Here is a 12,637-nt window from a genome sequence, read left to right on the forward strand (position 1 = left end):
AAAGCCAGAAAATCCACCACAGTTGTGTGTGACTTTCAAAGGGAAAATGACACAGAAATGAGAGAGCCTATTAAAAAGAAGATAAAAAAGAACTGATAAAGAATTAAATCCCAGAGACATCATGTACAATACTGAAAGACATTGTGTTGAAAACACAGTTCCAGCGCACATCACTTATTAAGAAAGGCTTGATTAAAAGTTAAAAAGAAACTGACTTGGAGAAACAGGCTAAGAACAGCCTTCAGAGACAAAACAACAACAAAATCCATTCATTGAAAAGCTCAGGTTATGCTCAGATGAAGACAAAAAGAATCTTACACTCTGGTGAACTAGATAAAAGCAAACAGGTTAGAAAGTTTGAGGAGTAACTCAGAAATCAAAGCTACATACAAAATGCAACTCCACCTAGGGCTAGGCATCTGCTGGGAATTCAGCACCACCAGTGAATGTTATAACATTTCAGTGACATTAAGGAAATGTTTGCATTAATACTCACCATAGAAAGCAGGAAGGAAACCTCTAGAAGCAACCCCATTTCTATTCTTTAATTCCAAGAGCAAGAATACTCCCTGTAGCTGATGAGCCAGTATAATCGTTTTCCAGTTTGGAGAACCTCTACCTTTCATTAGCTTTGGCTAACTTACAAAAAACACTGGATTGGATTAGAAAGTAACATGCAGGTAAACTCGGTTGGGGTTTTGTTCTATTACTCATTTTAACTTTCAGTTTAGCAGGGCTAAATACTGCTTTGCTTCTCTCAATCTTAAAGGAAGAAAAAGTAAGGGCCACCACTCTCAATCTACAATATTATGCAGCCTAGAAACATCCACTGTGCTGAACAACTAACAATGAACTGTGCAGATCAGATGAACTAGTGACAAACTGACATAGTTTGCCATAAAAGTCAGGTAACAGTAAGAGGAGGTGCAACTTAAATGTATGTGATGATTATTGCCTTCCCAGAGCTGCTTCTGAGTCACTCCTTAGCATTCTCTTAATTTAGTAACTACTACAAATAATGCATCCATGCAAAGCTCTTTTAAAAATAGGTTTTGCTATTTTATCACCTTCCTAAATGTGTTCTATCGAGATATACACCATCTTCTCATGGTTTCTCTTGAAAACATTTGTCACCTAAACCTAAAAATTCAGACAGTGCCCGCTTTGCTGAAACATGGAATACAAAACTGAGGAACAGCTGGCAAAGATCTAACATCTAATGGGGAAAAAAAAATTACTATTTGCAAAATTATAGTTTTGCAGAAGGTAAAACCAGTGAAAAATTGTTTCAATGGGGGGATAAAACTTTGTTTTGTTAGCTTGTTTTACCAAAAAAACTAACACAAAATTGCTTAGACTGGTGTTTTCCTTCAAGGACTACTGTTGACAAATGACAATGCAGTGAGAACATTCATGTCAGCCTCCCCTAGTTGCCACCTTTTTAACAATTTTGTCACAACTCCCACTCCACTGCAAGGAAAGTGGTAAAATTTGACATCTAAAGCAAGAATTTAAATCAGACATCTATCATATGCTTAAAAGCATGTGGATATTTACTGTCAGTTAACAGTACGTCCTGTACTCAACTGATTCAGTTACAGTTTTTAATTATTTTTAGACAGTTACACCTTTCTTATACATACTTTCAAATAAAACTAACAGAGTTGACCTGTACAAACTAAAGGTTTTTTTTAATAATGCTGTAAATACATATCAATTATAGACTCACAGAATTGTTAGGGCTAGATGATCCTCAAGGATCATCTAGTTCCAACCCCCTGCCATGGGCAGGGACCCCTCACATTAGATCAGGTTGCCCAGAGCCACATCCAGCCTGCCCTTAATCACCTGGGGCTTCCATCACCTCCCTGGGCAACCTGTTCCAGTGTCTCACCACCCTTGTGATGAAGAACTTCTTCCTAATATCCAACCTGAATCTACCCATTTCTAGTTTTGTTCCATTCCCCCTAGTCCTATCACAACGTGACACCCTAAAAAGTCCCTCACCAGCTTTCTTGTAGGCCCCCTTCAGATACTGGAAGGCCACAATTAGGTCTCCTTGGAGCCTTCTCTTCTCCAGAGTGAACAGTCTCAACTCCCTCAGTCTGTCCTCATAGGAGAGGTGCTCCAGCCCTCTGATCATTCTCATGGCCCTTGTTTGGATATGTTCCAGTACATCTAGATCCTTTCTGTAACAGGGGCTCCAGAATTGGACACAGTACTCCAGGTGGGGTCTCACCAGAGCAGAGTAGAGGTGGAGAATCACCTCCCTTGATCTGCTGGCTATGCTTCTCTTGATGCAGCCCAGGATGTAATTGACTTTCTGGGCTGCAAGTGCACACTGCTGGCTCATATTGAGCTTCTCATCCACCAGCACCCCCAGGTCCTTTTCTTCGGGGCTGCTCTCAAGCCAGCCACTGCCCAGCCTACATCAGTGCCTGGGATTGCCCTGACCCAAATGCAGGACCTTGCACTTGGTCTTGTTGAACCTCATGAGTTTGCCACAGGCCCACCTCTCCAGCCTGCCAAGGTCCCTCTGGATGGCATCCCTTCCCTCCAGCATGTCTGCTGCACGACACAGCTTGGTGTTGTCAGCAAACCTGCTGAAGGTGCACTCAATGTCTATGTCGCCAACAAAGATGTTAACAAGATTGGTCCCAGTACTGAGCCCTGAGGGACTCCACTTGTTACTGGCATCCACTTGGACACGGACCCATTGACAGCCACCCTTTGGGTGTGGGCTGTCAAGCCAGTTCTTTATCCACTGAGTGTTCCCATCCATCACATCCATACTGCACCAGCTTGGAGACCAGGATGTCATGTGGGACAGTGTTAAAGGCTTTGCTCAGGTCCAGGTAAATGACATCAGTTGCTTGGCCTTCATCTATTAATGTTGTGACCTTGTCATAGAAGGCCACCAGGTTTGTCAGGCAGGATTTGCCCTTGGAGAAGCCGTGCTGATTGTGCCCAATCACCTCTTCATTATTCTTTTGCCTCAGCAATGCCTCCAGGAGGATCTGCTCCATGATCTTACTGGGCAAGATTAGCAAGGCTGACTGGCCTATAATTCCCTGGGTCATCCCTCTTTCCCTTCTTGAAAAAGACATTAACAATGCTCTGCTTTTCAACAACTACATCTGAATTCCCTCTCTCCTGCCAGAACTAAGTGATACATCACCATGCAGGGTATCTCAAGAAACTTTGACATAGATGCAATCCTGACACTGATAACACAGGCATTACAAACAAACTGCTTACTTCTGAGTTACAATCAAGTCAGTCTTCTGTGCACTCCCTTTATTTAGCATGCTATTAGCATATATACACATGAAAGTACTTCTCAACACTATACTGGGTTTGTGTCTGGATACAAGTAAAAAGAGCAACCAACCATCAGAATGAAAACAAAAACAAAGCAAAACAAAACATACAGACACACCCAACCAAACAACAAACACACACACAAAACCCCCAAACAATTTACTTGGAATTCCAGAAGAATATGGAATCACAAAAGCAATACAAATCCTTACCTCCCCACTACTGAGGGCACTACTAGGGCTCAAATTTGTGTAATCAGCTATTAAAAAAAAAAAAAAGTCTCAGAGGTATGATCCATTTTTAACTCTGCATGAGGATAAGAGCCATTCAAGCATTATGGCCAAGAAGACAAATAGACAAATACTGTATTTCCTCTTCCTTGCTTGCAGAAATGTGGTGAGGATCCTCCCAGCTCCATCCATTTGGTTTCTTCAGGCCAAGGTCAATACAAAAATCTCAGGAAAGATTTCAGACAGACTTTTTAAATAATAAGCGAGAATTACTTTTACCCTCAGAAAAGCTGTTTCGTTGCCAGCACTGTTCTTTACCAGTCCTTACATTCAGCTCCCGTAGTAACTCAAAACAAATACTGTGCATTTCCAGGTACATTTGTTCTGTTTTGCTCTAAGAACTGCTAAAGAACACATCTCAAACTTAAATTCACTATATACTCTCACTATCATGATTTCTGACCAACAAGTTAAAAAAAGAAAAAGAAAAATCAGTATACATAAAGGAGATTATAAAAAGATTTGGATCACACCAATGAAGCAAATGCAAAAGTCTGAGGAGTGAGAAACAGCCCCTCACAATCACTTGACCTTCAGCGCTCACAGTGAACTGGAGAGATAAATCAGACAGGAGACTGGTTACAGTGAAGAGGCAGTTCAGCATGTGGTTCCTTACCTACCTATTAATATAGTCAATGTCAAATTTCTGCTTATGTTTAGTGTTCACAAAAGCATACCACCAAGTGTGAGCTTACTAATGCTGACAAAGTGTGGAAGAAAACTTGGTAAATCAGGGAATAAGTTGACGGTTAAAACTTCACTGCTTTGACCTTATTTTGCCTCTCTCCTGCATCCATCAACATAGTCAAATATTACACAGCATGTACTCACAGAAGAAAGAACACATGCTCAAAAGCTATGCCACAGCTTGGGAAAAGAGGTTAACAGTGAGATGAACACCTTGCTACATATTCTGGGAAGCTACGTATTGTGTAATAGCAATCTTACAAATCAGTTCTTTCAGAGTAAAATTGATCTTCAGACAGCTAATTTTCATCTCAGGACTTAAGAAAAAAAGGAGCAAGCCCTACAGGCAGTAAGTGGGTGTTTTGTTTGAAGTGCATTAAATAGAATCAAGTATATTCTTAATGTACCTGAACTGCTTTGGTACCATGTTCTCATAACAAGTATTTGAGAAGGACAAGGAACACTAACAATAAAAGACCGTTGATCTGCTCTACATAACAGTTCTGTCAAACTGAGAAAATGCAGCTAATTATTGCATTTTAGTAGAAGGGTTTATTATTACTGAAGCTAGAGATAGTAAAATATTTGCTATATTTATTTGTTTAATGTAGCGTGAGTCTTTGTAGCACCAGCAGGAGCAATCATAATAGACCAGTATGATTAGCTGCACATGCAATCTGAGCTGATTACTTTTGCCTAAATTGCTTCTTAAAACATGTTACGCCACATACATATCCTGAGCTTGGAGATAATATCAGGAAAATACACTGAGAGCTCTGCCCATGAAAGCCCATGATGATGTGACTTAGATTTCATTGTGAAATTCAGTAGTATAAACTCCTAACAGCTAATGAAAAGCTTCCCTGCAAATAAGTGAAATAAAATATTATTAAATTTTTAAAAATATTCATTTTAAATTATAATTACTAGGTGTCTGTCAAATTACATTACATCTGATTAACTGCCTACACTCAAAGCTTGCATCTTCTCACTGTGGTACTACAATTAATTCTGCTACAATGATAATGAATTGCTACCCTAGCAAAACAAATAATGTGTTCTATAAAGAAGCAAAAGTTTGCAGTGGAAGAATATTATTTTTGTTAAATCAATTTATAGCAAGTGACCCCACAGAGAAACTTTTGGCACATAAACCCTTCATCAGATTAGAAAGGGAGAGCAAATAACAAAATAAAAGTGTAAACTGTTAATTTACAAACAGATATGGCTACATAGAAGCATAAATTATCATTTAAGTTTCTGAGAAACTTAAATTCTAGCGTAGCATACACTAGAATATCAGTCTTTTGCTAGCAGAAAATCTCCCATCAGCATCTACAGTGAAGGCAAACACAGGTTTGTTTAGTGAGTAGCACAGCAATCAAAGTTGCACTCACGGTACCCAGCTAGCTGTTAAATGTCTTTATTTTTTTTTCCCCTTTTCTCCACTAAGCAATGAATGGTTTAGTGACGCAGAACAGGAAAAGTTTTTTCATTTATATATTTATGGTCCAAATATATATTGGCTACTTAATTATTCCATTCTGACAGTTACAGCTTCCCTCAGAAATGTAGCTGACATGTTGAAAGGTTCCTATATATCTAATTCTTTCCTTGAGTTTTCATAGGTATAAAATTTAAGCTTGAACACAAGGTGTTTAGGTATAATTACAACTGTTAAATTGCAGATCAGTTGTGAGCTTTAACATTAATGAAAAGAATAGCACATGAGAATGTAATGCTTAACTAGAAGACTGATCGGCAAGTCTGGAGAAATTTAACAGACTTCCTAGTTCTGAAATAATAATTTCAACATAGATATTGATGCATTTACCTCACTATATTTACAAGGCCAAGAAGGGCAGAAGCACAGTTTAAAACCTTCTCTTCTCCAAAATGTAGGTATTTTATTCAAGAGTGCAGTGAGTTCCTTACTCTGCCCAGGAATCTTCACTGATGAATTGGGGTAACCACTCCATTTTTTAAACTGTCATAAGAACACTGAAGGAAGGAGACACTGACCTCACTTCATACAGTATCTTGGCAAGACAACTGTCTAGATTTCAAGAGAAACATATTCAATACCTTCCTGAACCTCAAGAGTGTAAATCTATATTACCTTTATCCCAGGTTGCCCAAAGAAGCTTTGGAAGTCCCCTCCCTGGAAGCATCCAATGCCAGGTTGGGTGGGGCTTTGAGCAGCCTGGACTAGAAGAAAGTGCCCTTGCAGAGATGATAGAAATTGCAAGTCTCACTGTTTGCCCTAAAGATCATTTACAGATTCTTTGGGACACAGTTCACTAAGGAACACTTGTCCAAGAGTCAGTTGTGATGTCTCTGAAACATGGTAAACCAAATAAAAAGCTATAGATAAATTTGAGAACCTTTCCCATCTTCTCTACTATTATCTACTATAAACACTGCTGTCTTAGACAGTAACTAGTGTTTTTCTCCAAACTCGGTACCTGAAAAAAGCTGCAGCAACTATTCTCCTGTGCATTTAAAACATGATCTCAACAGGCCCAATCATAGTCAAAACTCACTTTAGAAATGGGAGGATTACCAGCATTTTGCTCTTGCCGGTCTTTTAAACCCTTTCCAATCAATGTATTACACTTTACTGTTCTACATGGATTGCATCCTTAGCAAATCTGCAGATGACACTAAAGTAGAAGAAATGGCTGATATAAATAGAAGAACTTCAACTGAGAGAAGCTTCACTAAACTTGAGGACCAGGTTAACCTCATGGAACAACATAGAAAAGTATACAATTTTACACCTACAGCGATATAACTCTGCAGTGTAGGCCAGCAGTCAACCACTGAGCAGGTCCCAGCACTTATGATCTACAAAATTCAAACAGCAAACAGTGCCAGATCTACAGTATCCTGAGCATTACTGAGACAACAGAGATCACATAGCAGAAGTTATTCTCATCCTTAACTGTTCGAGTCTGCAATACTACAGACCCAGTTTTGGCACTTCTACTTCCAGAGCAATGTGAGAGGGCTAGTAGAAACCTGTCACAATGGTCAGGGCATCTGAGCACATGATTCATGAGGAGAGGTTGAGGATGGCTGCCCTTGTTCAGCTCAGTGAATAGCAAGTTGTAGGGGCAAACTGAGGGGGCAAAAAGGAGAACTGCAAAGACAAGGAAGCCACATTCTCAGCAATGGTAAACAGTTAAGCAAGGAGAAACAGCCACAAACTGGTATTTGGCAGATCCAAGCTGAACATTAGGGAGACAGCATCTCCCTAAGATAATAATGCAGTTCTAGATCAGGTTGTCCTTGGAGGTTATGGAACCTCCACACCCTTGAAGGTGTCCAGAACCAGCCAGATTCCTCAGAGAACTGATCTAGTGCTGCTCATAGCTCAGCTCTGCTGGAAGCTTGAGCTAGGTGACCCTGGAGGTTCTCTCTAACAGACATGTCTATAATTCACTATGTGCTCAGCTGGGAACTGCTTTTATGGCTGCCTCATTCTCAGTTAAGCTTTCTTCGTCCTCATTATCACTCTGTATGGTCACACTGACGTCTTTCAAGAAAAAAAAAAAAAGTGGATAAGGTGTCATTAGAATGTTTATGAGCTAAAAACATCAATAATCTGGCCTTGCAACAGAAAACTAAAAGTTTTGAAGTGATAGTATTTTCTTTCTAAAGTCTTTTTTCCTCTAAATACCAGATCTCTCAGGTTTACGTATGTAAACAGAAACCAGATTCAATCCAATGCTACATGCTTTAAAAACTGAGCATATGAAACCATACCAAGGATAAGAGAATATAAGAGGCTGCAGCAGATTTTTTAAATCATCATCTTCTTTGTTCTTTCTAACCTGTCTGTGTTTATCAATTTGCCTCTCATTTAGTTTGCAAGCTTTCCAGTATGAAAAGCTTCCTTTTTTACTTGTTTTATTTTTGGGGTTTGAGTTTGATTGTCAGGGGGAGAGGGGAAGGGTGTTGTGGGGTTTAGTTTGGGGTTTTTTTGGGTGGTGGGGGTTTTTTTAATTGTTTGTTTGTTTGTGTTATTGTTGTTCTGGCTTAATTTTGTTTTCTCTATCTCTCATTTTTTAAGGTCTTGTCCATGACAAAAGCTCGTAAGTCTCAGACTGAATCAAATTCAAAATCCCAAAAATAAAAGGCTATGACAAAAAAAAAAATGCTTTTTTGGGGTTAAAAAGGTAGGATGTAGACAAAGAAAAATCCTCAGTAAATTGGTTTGGTATGTATGCAGACTTTAGCCCTTTATTCTAGACCAAATTCTGTTCTCTAAAGTTGAAAGTTTATCAAGAAATACGCTCCAAGTACTAAGACAGTCACATGACACAGCTGCAGAGATACATAAAAGCTTGTCTATTCTGCAGAAAGAGCTGTCATTAGATAAGCACAGCAAAACAGCACAAAGAATTATAACTTTGCTAGTACCAATTTCCTCACAATCTCTTTTTTTTTTAATCCATTACACTGAAAGACACTATTAAAGCTGTAGTTACATATTCTGATTTGAGAAATATGCTTACAGCAGGAAAAAGAAACTTGCAAAGCAATGAAGCGATAAATAATTTGACTTAGAAAAAAGGCAAAGGATCTGAACAACACAATGTGTATAAATTTAATTAATTGGAAGCTAAGACAAACAGGATTGACAAAGAAAATCCATTTTCCTTTTATTAAAGTAAGGTAGATTCCAGAATTAGGTTAATTACTGATCAAGAAAATGGCTCCAACATTTTATTAGCCAACTGCTTCACCACAGTACAAAAGCATGCACTGCCTCCTATTATGTCCTCACCTCTGTTACTGGAAAATGAATTCTGGCTATCTCAGTAACGATCTTACTCCTTATGTCCGTTTGCTTTCCTGCAGTAAGTGTTGTTTCTGCCAGGCAGGAAAGCAGCAGAATGAAGCGCTATTTCAGATAATAAGTGTTCTTAAAAGCAGAAAAAGACCGGCACTGCTAATTGAGAGGTAAGTTGGGAAATGCAGATATACATTTGTAGATCATAAATGGGAGGACAATAACAAGACTGAATTCCAGCCAAAAATATTCTGAAATTCAAGTATTAAGAATGATTTAGACAACCAGGAAAATTCAAAGTTCATTCTCCGGCATAAAGTAAACAAAAACTTTTCTGAAAAACAATTTAGAAGAAGGCTCCTATTGTCAAAATGATTCATAATATGCCAACACACAAAAAAGACTTGACAACCATTCTGTTGTCCCCAGCTGAAATGTTACCATCCACATAAAAATGCCTCATGTGTCCTGCTCTCTGCTGCATGTACTTGTAACAAAACTAAATTAAAACCTGGAGTGTACCTGAATGCATTGTGACCTGCATGCACACAGTTCCTCATACCTACTTCCTAAGTAATGGTACTCAGAACACAGTAATATAAAATAAGAAGTGTTTTCAAAACCACAATATTCTTTTTTTCTGGTGGGAAATAATGTAATGCATATTGTTCCTAGCCCCTTTAAAAAATTAAAAGAAATCTAAGCTATATGCAATTTTGAGTATGTGAATATCTCCACATATTCTAATAATAGAATAGAGCAGGCATAAAAAATAATATTGATAATCACAAACAGCAGAGAGATCTAGGATTGCCATCCCTTACAAACCACATTTCCAGATGGAAGCTGGCCACTTTGCAGGGAAGGCTTCAGCTGATCAACAGCCACAAGAGATTCAGACCTTATACTTCTGGAAGAACTTGCTGGCCCCTTTGCATGAGTCCTGGTGTTTCAAGGGAAAACTGCAAATCCAGAATTACACAATGTTGCCTCCCAGAGTTGACCTGAACTTGGCTAGTGGGTTCAGTTAGAAGGTTTTATGACTTTGGGATTGCTATTATTGTTCTATATTTGAAAAAACATTATGAAGTTCCTCCCAAGAAAAGAAGGTAATTTAACATCTCCTGTGTATTCATAACTTATCTGCTGAGAGACAAGATCTCATGAAAACCATGAAATACCAGATTATGGTAAAGAAAAAACATTTGGAATTTTATAAATTAATTAAAATAATTTAATCCCTGAATAAACACCCTCCCCATTTTTTTTTTTTGTTTAAATATGGTATCCCTTAGAATAGAATAGAATAAACCAGGTTAGAAGAGACCTTCAAGATCATCATGTCCAACCTATCATCCAACCCACCTAATATTGTGTAATTGTTTCACAGCAACAAATATATTTTGAAAATTCCTTGTAATTCTATCCATGGAAGCCAGGCTACTGTATGTCTCCTTAAAATTTTGAAGAATAAAAATTCCACGTAAGAGTTATCATTTTCACATTCCAAAGTGATTTTAAAGGAGTAAGTCAAAACATTATTCTACAATCTGTTACAAAATTAAGAGCGATAAATTACATACTTTAGCATAAAACCATAATCCTATTGCAATTGTATTTTATAATGGAGTCCAATTTTCTCTAAATTAAGATGATGTGCAGAGTAAATTGAAGTTTAAATCAGATGACAGATGATTTCTGATGCATATGCGCTAGAAGAGAAAGCATGCTCCCACAGATGATTTTCCTGTGAAATACAACAAATAGCTTGCAACTATCAATCAAGATACACTCTTTAAAAAAAAAAATAAATCTAAAATGTGATTAGAGGGATGATAATCTGATGGTACTGCCAGCCATGGATTGTCACCTTCTTAAAACTGAAGGCTAAGATAATTATATGCTTCAGAAGTTATTACGTACATTAGTGCATAGAAGCAAGACTTCTATGAACCCAGCATTTTAGAAACTAGTACAAAATTTGAACAATCAACTGATCTTCCAGCACACATTTTTATGGAGAAAGTCACTTCTACATGCTTGCCTTCTCTTTCCAGAATGCATTGTTCTACCAGAAAATCCTGTGCGATTCACCAACTTGGTAAGATCTTTACCATTTGAAAGTACAACTATTTTAATTAAAGACAATCCGCAGGACGCAGTAGTGATTAAGGCTGATTTCTTTGCCTTAGAATTACCTTTTAAATGTGACAAACCATGACTCACTCGCTTCATGGATTACGGCACAGCAGCTCACCTCTCCCTGCAGAGCTGATGGCAGAGGAGGAGACCATTACTTCAACAACAGCAGCAGAATCTGCCCCCTGAAAGGGACTGTGCCACATTCAAACCAAAGGCAGCATTATCCACAGCAAGGAAAATGCTGCCCCAGACCACCTCTCTTTACCCTGTGGATGGCATTCACTCTCATATTTTGAGGAACATTTGTAAGAAGGCTTTACCCAGGAAAATTTTAATACCCAAGAGAAACTTTGTGGTCAAAACTACAATTTGTCATGCCAAGGAATATTCCACAGATGAGGCATTCAGCTGGACTATAAAAGAACAGGGGGGGGTGGGGAGGAGGGAGGAGGAGGGGGTGAAAAAAGGTTCTCTAATTTCTACATGAAACTGAAACAGCTTTTGGACCCAAAGTGAATGACCTCATTTTATAAATACTACCATGAAAAAGCTTTAGCTTCTCTCACACATACATTTTCAAAGATAAGTTACCCAGTTCCTGATAAAAAGAACAAATAGATTTATAAAATATTGAAGCCATTCTCAATTATAGGAATACTGTTGTCTATACTCTAAATAAACATCAACCAACAAACACCAATGAAAAGAGTTCAAGCACAAAAATCCTTACATTCTAACATTGGAACAGATCAGATTTAACAGTATATTATAAAACTGGTTTGAGTCATATTTTCTGAAAACTGAGTTTACATAAACTCAAATTATTTTTAAAAATGTTTCCTATGGCAAGGAAATTTCACATTTTGACAAGGTTTTATATGTAGGTTACTCATGGCAGAATGTGACCCTTAATCTCCACTGCTTTTAACCATATTGTTTGTTGGCTATCTAATGTCATATATATGAGTACATCAAGTTGGCATGCTTGAGTTAAAGCAAATAATTAAATTCTATTTTTGCTGCTTTCCAGCATGTAAAATATTCCATAAACTGTTAAACTATGAGGGTCTTCAGGGAAGTCCTCTGTTACGTTAGTATTCCATAACCCAAAAGCCAACCTTTGCTCTTTGTTTAAGTCCTGTTTCATTCAGCCTGGAAACCATATAGAGATAAAAATTACGGAGAGCAGGTGGTCAGAAACTTCCATTCACAGACCTGCTGTGAACACTATAGATGTCAGTTCTCCTGGGACCAAATGACAAATGAAGCCAGTCTCATTAAGGCACACTCTCTGGCAACTGGAAAGTACTGACATTTTCTGTTTCGGTATTTTTTGGAGATAGCTACTCTAAATCTATGGGTTGGAAGAGCAGAAACTTCTGTTTCATGGATTAGAGTC

General features: G+C 38.1%; 1 protein-coding gene across 6 annotated transcripts in view; it reads right to left on the reverse strand.

The window, feature by feature from the left end:
• The window catches only part of MARCHF1 (membrane associated ring-CH-type finger 1), a 216,199-nt gene that overhangs the window by 159,287 nt on the left and 44,275 nt on the right, over positions 1-12,637 (reverse strand). The gene's annotated exons all lie outside the window — the stretch shown is intronic.

This window comes from Dryobates pubescens, chromosome 1 (genome assembly GCF_014839835.1).
Source record: "Dryobates pubescens isolate bDryPub1 chromosome 1, bDryPub1.pri, whole genome shotgun sequence".
NCBI classification, from domain to species: domain Eukaryota; kingdom Metazoa; phylum Chordata; class Aves; order Piciformes; family Picidae; genus Dryobates; species Dryobates pubescens.